This window comes from Dama dama, chromosome 3 (assembly GCF_033118175.1).
Source record: "Dama dama isolate Ldn47 chromosome 3, ASM3311817v1, whole genome shotgun sequence".
Lineage (NCBI taxonomy): Eukaryota > Metazoa > Chordata > Mammalia > Artiodactyla > Cervidae > Dama > Dama dama.
The window spans coordinates 25,648,728-25,663,561 of record NC_083683.1 but is presented as its reverse complement, the minus strand read 5'-3'; positions in this window follow the sequence as shown (position 1 = coordinate 25,663,561).

Sequence of the window (14,834 nt, the reverse complement as noted above, 5' to 3'; positions counted from 1 at the left end):
TTCTTCTGCTAACATTTACTGAAAGGCAAAGTGAAGAAGTGAAGTGAAGTCAAGTCGCTCAGTCATGTCTGACTCATTGCGACCCCATGGACTGTATAGCCCACCAGGCTCCTCTGTCCATGGGATTTTCCAAGCAGGAACACTGGAGTGGGTTGCCATTTCCTTCTCCAGGGAATCGTCCCAACTCAGGGATCAAACCTGGGTCTCCCACATTGCAGGCAGACGCTTTACCATCCTAGCCACCAGGGAAGCCGAAAGACAAAGGGTTATTTCAAACAGATGGTATTTACATGATTATATTTTAGAAGCATGCTTCTCTTTTACATTCACTCTCCTTTAACACTACCTATGCTTCCCTTTGGGCTTTCCAGGTGGCTCAGCTATAAAGAATTCTCCTGTCAATGGAGAAGAAACGGGAGACACAAGTTTGATCCCTACGCTAGGAAGATCCCCTGGAGAAGGAAATGGCAACCCACTCCAGTATTCTTGCCTGGGAAAGCCCATGGAGAGAGGAGCCTGCTGGGCTACAGTCCAGGGAGTCACAAAGAGTCGGACATAACTGAGCTACTGAGCACACACACACACATATGCATGATGCTTCCCTATGATCACCATAGACAGGAGTCGGGCTGACTTAGCTGTATTATTTGGCTCATATGATCTGCACAATAATCCACATGAGTTCAAACTCTGAAAGTTGGTGAGGGGTTTGAAGCTATGTCCAAGCCCCTTCCTCTTTTTCTTATACTTGAACTTTGATGCTCAATCAACCTAAACATGAGACTTTAGCCCAAATTTTGGTCATGGTATCTGCTTTATCTGGAATCAGTTTCCCTTTTAGTAATCCCACTGCTACCTCACTCCTGTGTGGCTCCTGAAATCTCACGCTTACCTAGAGGTTGTCCTTAATGCAGGCACTGTAATTGTCTACATTCATAGCTGGCCTTTTAGATCATGAGTACCTTAAGAATATTGCCTCTACCAAGTTCACCCTAATTATATCAGCATCTAGAACAGTGCCATACATAACACTACCACCATAAAAGCTTCCTAAATGAACTCATAAACACGAGAACAAGAATGTGCTCATAACAGCCAGAACACATGGTGCCGCGGAAGTCTGAACTGGAGGAGGGGAGGTCAGAAGTATGAAGGGGAGACTTCAACACACACAGTGCTGTCAGAAAGTCACGACTAAACACTCAGATCTTATGTTTCTGGCTCATTGGCCTTTCCCATGCTTCAGGTTGACTTGGATGCAGTTACAGCTATACCTACAAAATACAGAAGTACTAACTGGGTAAACATTTTCATTCTATCAGTTTTTAAGACTGTGATTTTGTTCAAGCCAAGTAACAGGCATCCTTAAGTATCCAATGCTGATGCTAAACCAAGTTCTATATCCTGACTTTTTATGGGCTGGGAGCGCCTCTAATAGCTCACAGTGGAGACTTCCTGGTGATGGGCATCTTTTTTCTAAGCCATCCAAAAACCTTTCAGAAGAGCCCAGAATTGGTCATTATAAAGCAGTGTGGAGAAGTCATAGAATGGTCCCTTGTGTTCTGACAAAAATGTACCAATATAATATTTGGTTGACTACTGAGTTTATTAGTAAGATATAATATATAATCTAAGAAAGCAATAAATGAATTACTTTTTTGCCCCTCAAACTCTTTCAACTGAAAAAAATTTTTTTTCTGATTTCTAAAGCCTCTTCAGTTACAACTATCATTTATGTACTATTGTCTCTAAGATAGGATTTAATCCATAAGAACTAAGACTTTTAGCATTTGCACTGAAATGACATGGGCCATAGCACATAGCAAACAGCACTCAGACAGTTATACATTATATACAAAAAAAAAGGAACAACAATGGAAAGGCATTCTCCGTAGGCTTAAAGGCAATTATAACTGTTTTCTTCTTGGGAAGATTTGCCTGGAAGCTTTTCTAAGTTAGACTTGAAAGAGGTAACATTCTTCACTTTTGTTCTTTGTAATATATCTGATATTTTTTCCTTCATATTAGACAGAGAGAATTTCGGAAAAAAAATAAACCACAATAATTTGAGAGAGAGAATCTTAAACTTATTCCATAGGAGTCCACAAGAACCAGCCCAGCTGCAAAGTCACTGCCAATTCTATATAGTACAAGAAGCCCTAAGGAATTCAACTGCACTTATAACCAGTTGTTTTTGCCTAATCTTGCACTACCCTATACTATCCTACAAAATGAAATGAAGTCACTCAGTCACGTCCAACTCTTTGCAACCCCATGGACTGTAGCTTACCAGGCTTCTCCATCCATGCGATTTTCCAGGCAAGAGAACTGGAGTGAGCTGCCATTTCCTTCTCCAGGGAATCTTCCCAACCCAGGGACTGATCCCGGGTCTCCTGCATTGCAGACAGACGCTTTACCGTATGAGCCACCAGGAAGCCTACAGACTATCCTACAAGGTGGACTCAAATTGAGAGAAAAGGAACAGTCTGGAATATACTACCTTAGAATTAATCAGGCAGCAAGACAGACTTCAACAGCTGATTAATTCACTTGCTCAAATAATATTTACTGAGTGGTGTATGACCCACAAGGTCTAAGCCCCTGCAACTCCAGTCAGTCGAGACAGGTTGCTTGTATCCACTAGGGGGAGACAAACAGGTAAGGCAATACACATATTCCATTTTTTAACAGTAGTCCCTCAGCTTGGGCTCCAAAATCAATGCAGATGGTGACTGCAGCCACGAAATTAAAAGATGCTTGCTCCTTGGAAGAAAAGCTATGACAAACCTAGACAGCATATTAGAAATCAGATACATACTTTGCCAACAAAGGTCCATCTAGTCAAAGCTACGGTTTTTCCAGTAGTCATGTACAGATGTGAGAGCTGGACCATAAAGAAAGCTGAGCACCAAAGAAAGAATGCTTTTGGACTGTGGTGTTGGAGAAGACTCTTGAGAGTCCTTGGACTGCAAGGAGATCAAACCAGTCAATCCTAAAGGAAATCAATCCTGAATATTCATTGGAAGGACTGATGTTGAAGCTGAAACTTCAATACTTTGGCCACCTGATGCAAAGAGCTGACTTATTAGAAAAGACCCTCATGATGGGAAAGATTGAAGGTGGGAGGAGAAGGGGACAACAGAGGATTTGATGGTTGGATGACATCACCGACTCAATGGACATGAGTTTGAGTAAGCTCCGGGAGTTGGTGATGGACAGCAAAGCCTGGCGTGCTATATATAGTCCATGGGGTTGCAAAGAGTCGGACACAACTGAGTGACTGAACTGAATGAAGTCCCTCAGCATATAATGGGGGCACAAAGATTTCTATCAGCTTGTCAAGAAAATGCTTCACAGAACAAATGAAATATAAAGAACTGTAAAAGCAGCAGAGAAAAGAAGATAGCCTTAGGAAAGAGAAACTTGAGGAACTACAATTTTGTTGATATGGTTGGAAGATGTAAGGGAGGGATGATATGGAGTTAGGGTAGGAAAGCTGGTTAAGGCTGATATCACACATGCCTTGAGAAATCACATTAGTTTCGAATCTCATCTTTAAGTCAATAAAGAGCATGAAAATAAATTAAAAATAGGTATGACAGGGAAACCCGTTCCAATAGTCCAGGAGAAAGATAATAAACACTTGAATGAATCAGTGACAGTAAGAATGGATAGGAAGTGGTTAAACTAAGAGGCGTTAATGAGAAAATACATACAAGCACTAGCTTGGTGCCTGGTAAAGAGAAGCGATCAGATATGTGCTGTGCTCACTCATTCATGTCTCTGTGCAACCCCACGGATTCCTGTCAGGCTTCTCTGTCCATAGAATTTTCCAGCCGAGAACACTGGAGTGGGCTGCCATTCCCTACTCCAGGGGATCTTTCCATCCCAGGGATCGAACCCACATCTCCTGCACTGGCAGGTGGCTTCTTGACCACTAGTGCCACCTGGGAAGCCCATGATTAGATACATATCTGCTATTGGTTTTTTTTTATCCACAAGCAGATTACTTTGAGTAGAATCGGAGGCTAAGCAAAAGTCAGTGATTGTTAGAGCAATAATGACCATAGATCTAAGCATTAGAGGCTTATGCCCAAGTCCTGCACTTTGGCAGCATGAAATGATCCTCTTCTGGCCAAGCCCACCTCCAAAGTATAAGCAATATGGATTCAAGGAGACCTACCCAGCCAGAGTCTCTAGCTTTCCTTTTCCACATCATGCTCCCAGTAAATAGGAAACCAAATTCCATGCCCATGTAAACCTCATTTATCTTGTGTCTCTTTGCTGGGTTGCTTACCCTAAGGACAGACTGAGTCACTGGTATGCACATCCCTGGGCTGCAGGGGTGACCAAGGGAGAGCAGTTTATGGGGGCGGGAGTGGAGCTTGGATCATGGATGTCGTGTCTACATGCAAGCAGGGGAACTGTCTGTGAGGGAGATGTGACGGTGGATGGGGAAGGGGAGTGGGCAGCAGGCTACAGACCAGGGGCCCTGGGGCTAGGAGATGGCTTTCTCTGTACCACCACATTCTAGCAAAGATATACAATGAGTCCAAGAATTCTAAATTCAAACTTGGCTTTTCACATCATTATAAACATTTACTTGCCAAGGCTGGAGAACAGCACATATTTTATTTAATGGCTTAATTTATGATATTTAAAATGTACATATATGACATGTAGACCTCTATTTTATACTTGTTCTGAGCCCTGGAAAGATCAGAAATGAAACTTGAATTTTCTTTAAAAACCTTATGAAACAAAATTCCTACTTCGGATATAATTCAAACACTTACAAATACAGAAATGCTTTCATAAAAAGGTTAGGAGTATTTCCAAAGTCATAGAAGAACAGAGATAGGAAATATAAAAGAAAGATGAAAAGATATGAAAGACATAATGAGAAATGTCTTCCAGTTCAAAGAGGAGGAATGAAAAGAGAACCAACATTTTCAAAGAAATAATGTCTGAAAACTTTTAGAATTTATAGAGATGCAAATCTTCAGGTTCAGGGAGCTTAACAAATCCAAACCTAGATACATAAAAATCAAAACAAACATTTTACAGTAAAAATGCATAAAGGGGGGAATTTCAAAGCAATTATAGGCAAAAGATGTAATATGCACATAGAAATAAAAATGGCACCAACACGAGACTTCCCAAAGCAACAGAGGAAGCCAAAAGACAGTAGAACAATACCTTCAAACTTCTGAAAAAGGTAACTGTCATCCCAGAATCAGGAACACGTATAAATTACCATTCAACAGCCAAGGCTAAATAAAGACATTTCCAGATAAAGGTAGGTACTTTATTACAAATAAAACCTCCTTAAAATAACTTGTTTTGAGGAAATAAGGAGTCATATTGAGAAATATTTCAGAATCTAACACTTCATTTTAGAACAAAGAAAATTATAAACATGGATAAATTAAATCTTGACAGTAAAAATTAATAATCATGATAATATGTCAAATTTGAGTAGGGTTATGGGTTAATTGTATCACTCCCCCACTGCTTGGCATCTGTATATTGAAGGCCTTAACCCCTAGTAACTCAGAATGTGACCATATCTTGAGATGGGTCTTTACAGACATAATCAAGTTAAAATGAGGTGGGCCCTAATCAATTTAAAAAATTGGGGTGGGCGCTAATCTAACAGGACAGGAGTCTTTATGAAAAGGAGAAAATCGGACGCAGAGACATGCAAAGAGGGAAGATGATGCAAAGAAACAGAGAGAAGACGACTATCTGCAATACAAGGACAGTGGCCTGAAGCAGACTCTCGTCTCCCAGCCCTCAGACAGAACCAGCCGGGCCGACACCTCGACTCCGGACAGCTGCAGCTGCAGCAAGTCGCTTCAGTCGTGTCCAGCGTCCGACTCTGGGCCACCCCACAGACGGCAGCCCACCAGGCCCCTCCGTCCCTGGGATGCTCCAGGCAAGAGTACTGGAGTGGACTGCCACTTCTCCAATGCATGCACGCACGCTAAGTCGCTTCAGCCGTGTCCACCTCTATGCGACCCTATGGACAGCAGCCCACCAGGTTCCTCTGTGCATGGGATTCTCTAGGCAAGAATACCGGAGTGGGCTGCCATTTCCTTCTCCATGATTCTGGACACCAAGACACAAAACTGTGAGGCAATGAACTTCTGTTATTTAAGCCAGCCAGGCTGTGGTAAAAAATCACAGAATCACAGTTTCGTAATGAATTATATAAGACTGATGTGGATGGTTTTAAAACTTTCCAAGGTTTAAGAATATTATAGAGACAGTAACATCAGATTTTAAGTAGGCATGTGAAAACTCTGATGAATGAATAATGGATATGGAGAGTGTACTTCCAAAATTAACTGAAGGGAGAAAACAGAATTTAAAAACTTAATTTTTAAAAAAGGCAATAAATAATGAGGAAATACCTAAAGGAAGCTAAAACATAGTAAGTATAAGTGAGATGGCAGAAGTAATTGCAAATATTAATATACCATTTATTAAAAATAATCAAATGAACTAAAGTCAACTGTTGAGTAGATAAGATAGATGAGATTAAATAACTAAAATCTAGCAATAACTTTTACAAAATATACACCTAGAAGTACAGGTGAAAAGTAGTTTGGAAATAGAATTGTAAGAAAATTAAGAGTAAAATATTTTTAGGTATATCATTAAAATGCCACAGCATATTTTTATAAATCACTTTTAAAATAAGCTTAATAGCATTTCCCATGTCACTAACAGGTGGCATGTATTATTTATATAATAATAGGTAATCAGGGAGAAAATATTCATTCTTTTCCTTTTGTTTTAATATCTAAAAAACATATTGGGTTTTAAATAAAACAATGAGGTTCCACAAAGACAAGATACAGCTTTACTATTACATTTTCTGTATCACGTATAAATATTATACTCATTACAATAATAACTTTTCTAGCAACTTTGATATTCATTAAGTTATTAGTATAGTGTTTGTCTAGAGACTGCAAAATCTAAAATTTCAACTAGGAACATATAAAATCCATATTTTTACTTTTTTGATAAATTATGTTCTAGGTCACCCGAAAATTAATATAGAAATTAACCATAGATATATACAAACTACAGATATGACAGATACAAACATTACCATGTATAGGTCACTGAGCTAGCAGAGAATTAGTGACTTCAAATGGGTGAAAAGATAAAATTTTGAAGATAGAAAGTAAAATTTTTTTGATTTGCCAGAAAGAAACCATAAATGATCAACTTTTTCAGATTGTTTTTGTATCTGTTTACCAAATTAAACAAAAGACAAAAACGTTTTTCTGTATTTTCATGCATGAAGTACATAATGGTAATAGTGCTAAATAGTGATAAAATAGTACTAAAGTAAGACTGCTAAAATAAAAAGAGGAATTCTAAGAGTATCTGACTGTCCCACATGTGAAGTGATGGTTTCATCACAAAGCCTATTTTGAATAAATTAGGATAATCCCGGCTGTATACAGGAGGAAGGATGCCTGTCCTGTGATCACAGGATGCCCCGGTTCCTCTCATCCCCTCCCCAAAGTCACGACAACAATCAAAACTGTCTACAGACATGGCAAAACGTCTCTCATGAGGCAAGATTATTCCTGGTTGAGAAGCACTGATCTGAGTATTTCTAGCTTATTTTTATTATTATTTTTTCTTAATGTTACTTCAATAGTCCCAATTGTATTTCATTTTATTTTAGGTTATAAATATGCTCAATATATAGGCCAGGAATCTTTAGCTAAGAAAATGACTGACACTTGAATGGAAGCAGTGATATCTATATAAAGCACATCTTTTCAGGGTATTTTTAAAGTAGCCTGAAATATTTTTAGTTCTCTAATATGATTACTAAGGAGGCTCATTAGCATTCTTTTTGGCTGGTTTGATGTATTAGGGATCTCAGTTGCAAATAGAATGTTAGTACAAATTTAATTTAAAGAAAGAGAAGTCTGAGGATATCTTGTGTAACCCGAGGGCAGCATAGCAGCTGGTCTATCTTCTGTAAGCTGGGGTAACGTACAGCCCGGAAATAATTTCACTCCTCTTATTTCTCTTTATATGTCTACTGTATGCTTTTATCTTAAACTTTTTACTATGAAAATTTTCAATGATACACAAAATTAGAGGAAAGGATATAGATAGCTAACAGCAGTTCACCTATAACTTAGATTCATCAATTAAAATATTCTGTCATTCCCATTTCATCTCTTACTTTCTTCTTTCACTCTACATTATTAGAACATATTAAGGCAAATTCTGGACTTACTATAACATTTCTGTAGCAAATATTTCTGTACACACCACTAAAAGATACATTTTTTAGTAATATAATCATAAAACTATTATCACATGTAAATTCAAAGTAAACTTAATTTATTAGTGTCATCAAATATGCCATCAGTGTTTAACTGTCTTGTGTCATAAATGTCTTTTAATAGTTGATTTGTTTAAATTATAGTCCAAATAAGGTCAACATTTAGCACTTGGTTGATCTGTGACTCAAATATGTTTCGATCTATGTTTCGAATATGTTTCAAATCCTCTTTCTTTTCATAATCTCTTTGATTGGTTAAAGAAACTGAGTTACTAATTGTATAGAAATTCATAAAATTACAGATGTTTGCTAACTATATCGCCTTACCATAAAATGTCTCTCTCTCCTGTCTCTATTATTTAATTTTATATTTAGATGCTGATAAGACTTATATTCACATTTTTTGGCAAGAATAGTTCATAGGTGGTCCTGTATACTTAGTTCTTAATTCTTCTATCAAACCAGAAGCAAAAAATAGTGTCTCTTACGTGAAGTTCCCCACCTCTTCCTCATTCTTTATTAAATGTCTAATATTCCAAAATTATGTATTTGCTTAGCATTATATAGCCTTAGCGTGTGCAATTATGCCACATGAACAACTAATCTTCTTTAAAATCACAGTGAGCCCATAATCAATGAGTCTATTTTTGAATGGATTCTAAATCATGTCTGAGCACTAGAGCCACACCATTGTGATAAGTGGATAACTTCCCAACGATTATTTGAAGAGGCTAAAACTCATCCAGAGGTATAACTCCTAGTAAATTTGCTTAAAACAAAAGTGTCATGGCCTTATAATCTCAGTATAAAGCTGGTGACAAAACTAATAATAGTGATCCACTAGATGTGACTACTGCTTTAGACCTTACTAAGCAGTTTCACATCTTCAATTTCATTCAGTTCCCTCGACAGATGAGAGCAATGCCGGCAAGCTGGCTGGTGCCCGGGGATGGAAGTGTTCCTACCTGAGAGCCATCTGTTGTTCTCCTGTAGAAGGGGACTGATGCCTGGTGATGTGATTGTCTCTCGAATAAACTCAATGCTGCTACCAGAGACAGCCCACTCAATTTTAATAATCAGCTTTAAAATATGAAAATCAAAGTGGTAAAGTTGGCTTGGGTCTTGAAGGACAATGCTATGCAAACAGGATGCACAGGTGAGAAATGATGGCAGGAATCATCCGCATCGTATTATGGAAGAGGAAACCGAAACCAAACACAGGAAACTTAAAGATGAGGCCATCTCCCACGGGGACTGTGTTTCTATTTATTCATACATCATTAGTTACTAAGATACTTATGATCTGTGCATTGGTGATGGTGGTTTGGTCGATAAGTCATGTTTGACTCTTGTGACCCCATGGACTGTAGCCCACCAGGCTTCTCTGTCCATGAGATTCTCCAGGCAAGAACACTGGAGTGGGTTGCCATTTCCTTCTCTGGGGGATCTTCCCAAACCAGGAATTGAACCTGGGTCTCCTGCATTGCAGGCAGATTCTCTCCCAACTGAGCTATAAGGAAAGCCTGGATCTGTGCATTAAGATTTAGTATTACTGAGACCTTAAACATTCAAAATTAGATCTCTGTGAGAAAATCTTGACAGAAGGCCTGTCAGGGAGATGTATGTACTCATTCCTAGCCAGGCTGTTCCAAAGACAGGAAAAATTAAAAAATAAAACGAACATATGGAAACTCATGAACAAAAGGAAGATTATTTAACTTCATTATATTACATATAACTAACCTTCCCTGATAGCTCAGTTGGAAACGAGAACATAAGTTCTTAAAAGCAGAAAAGGTTTGTTTGTTTGTTTTGCATGTAAACAGGCAGGAAAATTAATCCAGAAATTATATTTTAATCTGGGTGAAAAACTGAAGAAATCATATGATAACCAACTTGCTACCATCTAGAAAAAGTAAAAAGTCCATTATATGCAAATCAGGGTATAAATATTTGAAAGAAAGTATCAGAGCAGTTCATATTTCTCTTTGTCAGAGAGTCCAGCATCTCTGATGAGAGGAAGACCTCAAGAAACTGGGTAGGGTCAAGACTTCCATTAGACTTTGGTTTTCATCACATGTAATCATTTTGAACACTAATCAATTCAATATCCTGTTGCAAGACACTGGAACAAGTAAAATTCTACTGTCTTCACGTCACCTGGGCGTGAATCTTCATGGAGATTATATTCTAGTTATGTTTCTAGGAGAGCGAATAGGTAATATTTTCAGTGAGGATTCATTCCCTGGGAAAACAAAATAAAGAGGATTAAGGGGAACAGTGTCCATTTAGGGTGAGGGAAGGTGAGAGGAAAACACAACCTTTGAAAAGGATTCAGTGAAGGCCTTGCTGATAAGATGACCTGTTTGAGCGAGTCCTGAAGCAAGGGAAGTATTGAATCCCATGAACAACTGTGGGATGGGAACTGCAGGCAAACGACAGAGCAAACAAAATCCCTGAGGCGGCGGGCATGCTTGGTTCACTGGAGGAGCATTAAGGGGACTCACCAATGAGGGTGGCAGGGAGAAAACGAGGGGAACAGTGTGATACGTGTCCAGGTCCGGGTTCAGAAAGATAACCGAGTGACATAGGTTGGCTAATGTCACTGAAAGAAGAATTTACTGCTGGCAGTTCCAAAGACAACCTGCCACATCACACAGAGCCACACGGGCAAGCGCTGCCTTTGGTCAGGAGGCAGAGCGTGAGTGATGGGGAAGCACAGGATGCAGCCTCTACCGGGCTTTCTGTGGGAAGGACACAGGAAGCAGGGTACACAGCTTAGGGTTGGCTGGTTTGAGTAATTCCAGTGGACTCTGGAACACTGGGGTTGAATCTAGTTATCTGGTACCTGGTCCTGGTCTGAGCAGGAGAAATCCTGAAGTGGTGTGTGAGAATTAGATAAAAGGGGTGGTTGGAAGCATCGACTCAGTATAGATTAGATGGTTAATAATACAGTTTTTAAGTGCCTACAAAAACTGGATCACAGGGAGATGTAAGCAAGTTTGATCATTAGACTGGCCCTGTGATTAATGGATGCCAAATGGACAAATAGAAAATTTATGAAAACACTGTTCAAATACCGTGATAGGAAACAAGGCCAGAAAAGGTGCAGATGATTGATACAGGTGTCTGTAAGCCCTTGTAAGTATTTTGCATGTTATTCTCAGTGAGGTAAGAAAGCAGTGAAAGCATTGAGCAGAGGAGTGATATGCCCTGACTTACATGTTAAAGGGACCTCTGTGGCCACTGGGCGGCTGTGGTGGGAACGTGCTGGGAAAAGGGAAAAGAACATTAGTGGTCTGGTCTTGGACTTACTAAGTTTGAGGTGTCTGTTAGACCTCCAGTTACACCTGTTCAAAGACTGGCCTGTTACATAAATCTGCTTCTATATATGGGGACATCTTTGGTGTCTTTCAGATGATTTTAAGGCCATGAGACTCCAGGAGCTCCCTCCAGTGAGTGGGCATGGACAGCAAGGTGCAGTGACTGAGCTCCGTGGTGCAGAACATCGGGAGGTGAGGGTAATGAGGTAGGGCCAATAGAAGAGGCTCAGAGGGAACCATGAGTAAGACAGGAGAACCCTCATGCTCTGGAAGCTGTGTGAAAATTTTCCTCTGTGGAGGAAAAGGTAATCGAGTGCTGAATTCTCTTCAAGGTTTTTATATGAGGAGGTTGACTGCATTTAGCAATTTGGAGGTCTTTGGTAACACTGATAAAATGTGTTTTAGTGAAGCAGTGTGGGCAAAAGAGTAGTTGGAGAGAATTCAAGAGAAAATGGGAGGACAGAAATTTTAGACAGAGTATTGTGTATATGGGATGGCTGGATGGCATCACCGACTCGATAGGCATGAGTCAGGAAAATTAGGGAGATAATGATGAACAGAGAAGTTTGGCGTGCTGCAGTTCTTGGGGTCAGAAAGAGTTGGACACAACTTAGCCACTGAACAACAACAAAAACATAGTGTATACGTGGCTCAGACAGTGAAGAATCTGTCAGCAATGCCAGAGACCCAGGTTCAATCCCCAGGTCAGGAAGATCCCCTGGACAAGGGAATGGCTACCCACTCAAGTATTCTTGCCTAGAGAATACCATGGACATAGGAGCATGACAGGCTACAGTCCACGGGGTCACATGACTTTTTCAAAGAGCTGGATAAATGAGCAGAGAATTGGGAAGACAGCTGGAGATAGATACTGGGTCAAAGGAGTTGTCATTTTATTTTTAACTTGCTTAGTGTCACAGTATGTGTTCATGTCTGTGAGATTAAACCAGTCAATCAGGAAAAGTAAATATACTGGATACAGTGAGGGAAGTAAGTGTGGAAATGTCCTTCAGTAAGAATGGGTAAGATTAAGTGAGCAAACAGGAGAAATTAGTCTTAGACAGGAGCAGAACCATGTTATCCATAGTTAACAGCAGGGAACATAGATCACAGGGATACAGGAATAGGTATATCATGGTAGATGTGGTGGAATTTATTTCCTGATCATTTTCTATTTTCTTCAGGGTAATAAGAAGCCAAGATTGCAGAATGGGGAGGAGATACTGAATCTTTTCCACTTCAAAGTCCTAAAGTTTACACCATCTTTGCACCATTGACAAACAGTAATTATCTACAGTATTTGCAGCCACTGGACCATATCTCTGGAGAAGGGTATGCCAGAACATGCAACAACTAAAGATCATCCCCCACCATGTAATTCAGAGGTGCCTCTTCAGAAAAATGCTGCCTTACCCCATCTCCATTGGGCATCCATTATTTAGAATGAGTTTTTCTCTAAGGATACTCTCTGCCCCATGAAAGTAAGTTCCTACTAGATTTGTCCTCACTGCTTGCTGGACATGTCTAGGCTTTTATGATATCTAGAAATAGGTTCATTGTTGGTTGTGAGACAGATATTACACAAATGCATAGTTACCAATACTGATAAGTGCTGTGAAAAAAGGAGGCAAATTTGAGCTGAAGCCTGAGGAAGAAGGGTGATAGGCAAAACAAAAGAAAGAGCACATACAATGACCTTGATGCAGGTGCTGGAGAAACCAAAAAGAGCCCAGTGGAGCAGAAGAGAGAAAGGGAAGGAGAAAAGGGTGATGGAGCCCGGCAGTGAGTTAGGTCATGCAGAACTTTGTAGGTCATTTTCTGTGTTTTGCTCTTTACCAGAAGACCAATGGAAAGCCAGTGAAGTCATTTATGCAAAAGATGTAACAGATTTGCATTGTGAAAGCACTTCAGAACTCAGGCAGGCAGAGGTGAGAGATAGGTTTCCCTTTTTATGCAATGAGCTCCAAGAATAGGCAGGGCAGTTTAAAGCAGCCAGAACATCAGATATGCAAGAGCAAAGTGCAATAGGTGCTTAAAGACAAAAAGGATGAACATATGAAATGAAGGTGGGAAGGCAAGGTTGATTTAGTCCATCATTTAAGTCTTCCACCTCGCAATTTTATATCCCACAGACAGCATTTGTCGTAACAAGTAAGGTCACTTTCTGAATCACCTCTGATTTTTCTTTACCAAATCCGCTACTGGTCTCTTCCACTTTCTCACTGAATCTTAACAACTATCATCTCTTCAGCTTCCAAAAAGACTTCAAAGGCTCAGAACGTAAATCCCTTTCTTACAGCACACTCTTCCCTCCACTGTAGTTTCTTGTCCTGCATCTCTATCACAATTGCTACATTAAGATGGTTGCACTTTCTTACTTCCAGTGAGCCAGTCACAGCCTCTTAACTAGAGTTGTCTGTCTCTCTAGTTCTCTGTCAGAAACCCTCAATCTTGGGGCAGAATTCAGGGATTAATTAATTAAAAGTGTTGCCTCAATGCTAAGCAATCATTTGCTTGAAAGCAACCAGGTAGAATTATTTGGTTGATAACTTGATCAAAATGAGAAAATTATTTTATAAAAAGGTGTGCTAAAGAATCACTATTATACTATATATTGATTTGCAGGTATATCTCATTGGTAACCTTATACAGCTGAGAGCCCCAATAGCAGAGAAGAGAAAGTCACACAGTTTTTCTTTTAATATGAGCAAAATTACTGCTGAGTATAATGAACTTTAGTTTAGTTGCCAGAGGTACAGTAACACTAATGAAGAATAAAAATGATTAAAATATTTTTAAATGGTAACTGAACAAATATTTTATATGACCTACTTAAAAAGTATGGATCATTATCTACAGCACAACAGTTTTGTGAATTTTAAAATATTTTCAGGTTACTTTGTTCAATGATGACAAAGCTACCTAGAATTTATTTTTCACATAATGTGTGTAAGCTTACATACATTATATCAGCATGATTTTTAAATTATAGACCTTTTCACAATGGTGAATACTAATAGGGACAATATAATACCCAATTCTAAAAATCCCCTTTAGCCACCTTTTGAACTTGCTTTTTATTTGTTCTTAGAAATCCATTCAATTTAAGGATCTCCTGAGTTAAATTCGTAAGTGAATCCTTGGGTGTAGCCCTCCATGTTTCCAGTCAATGGCAGTTTTAAATA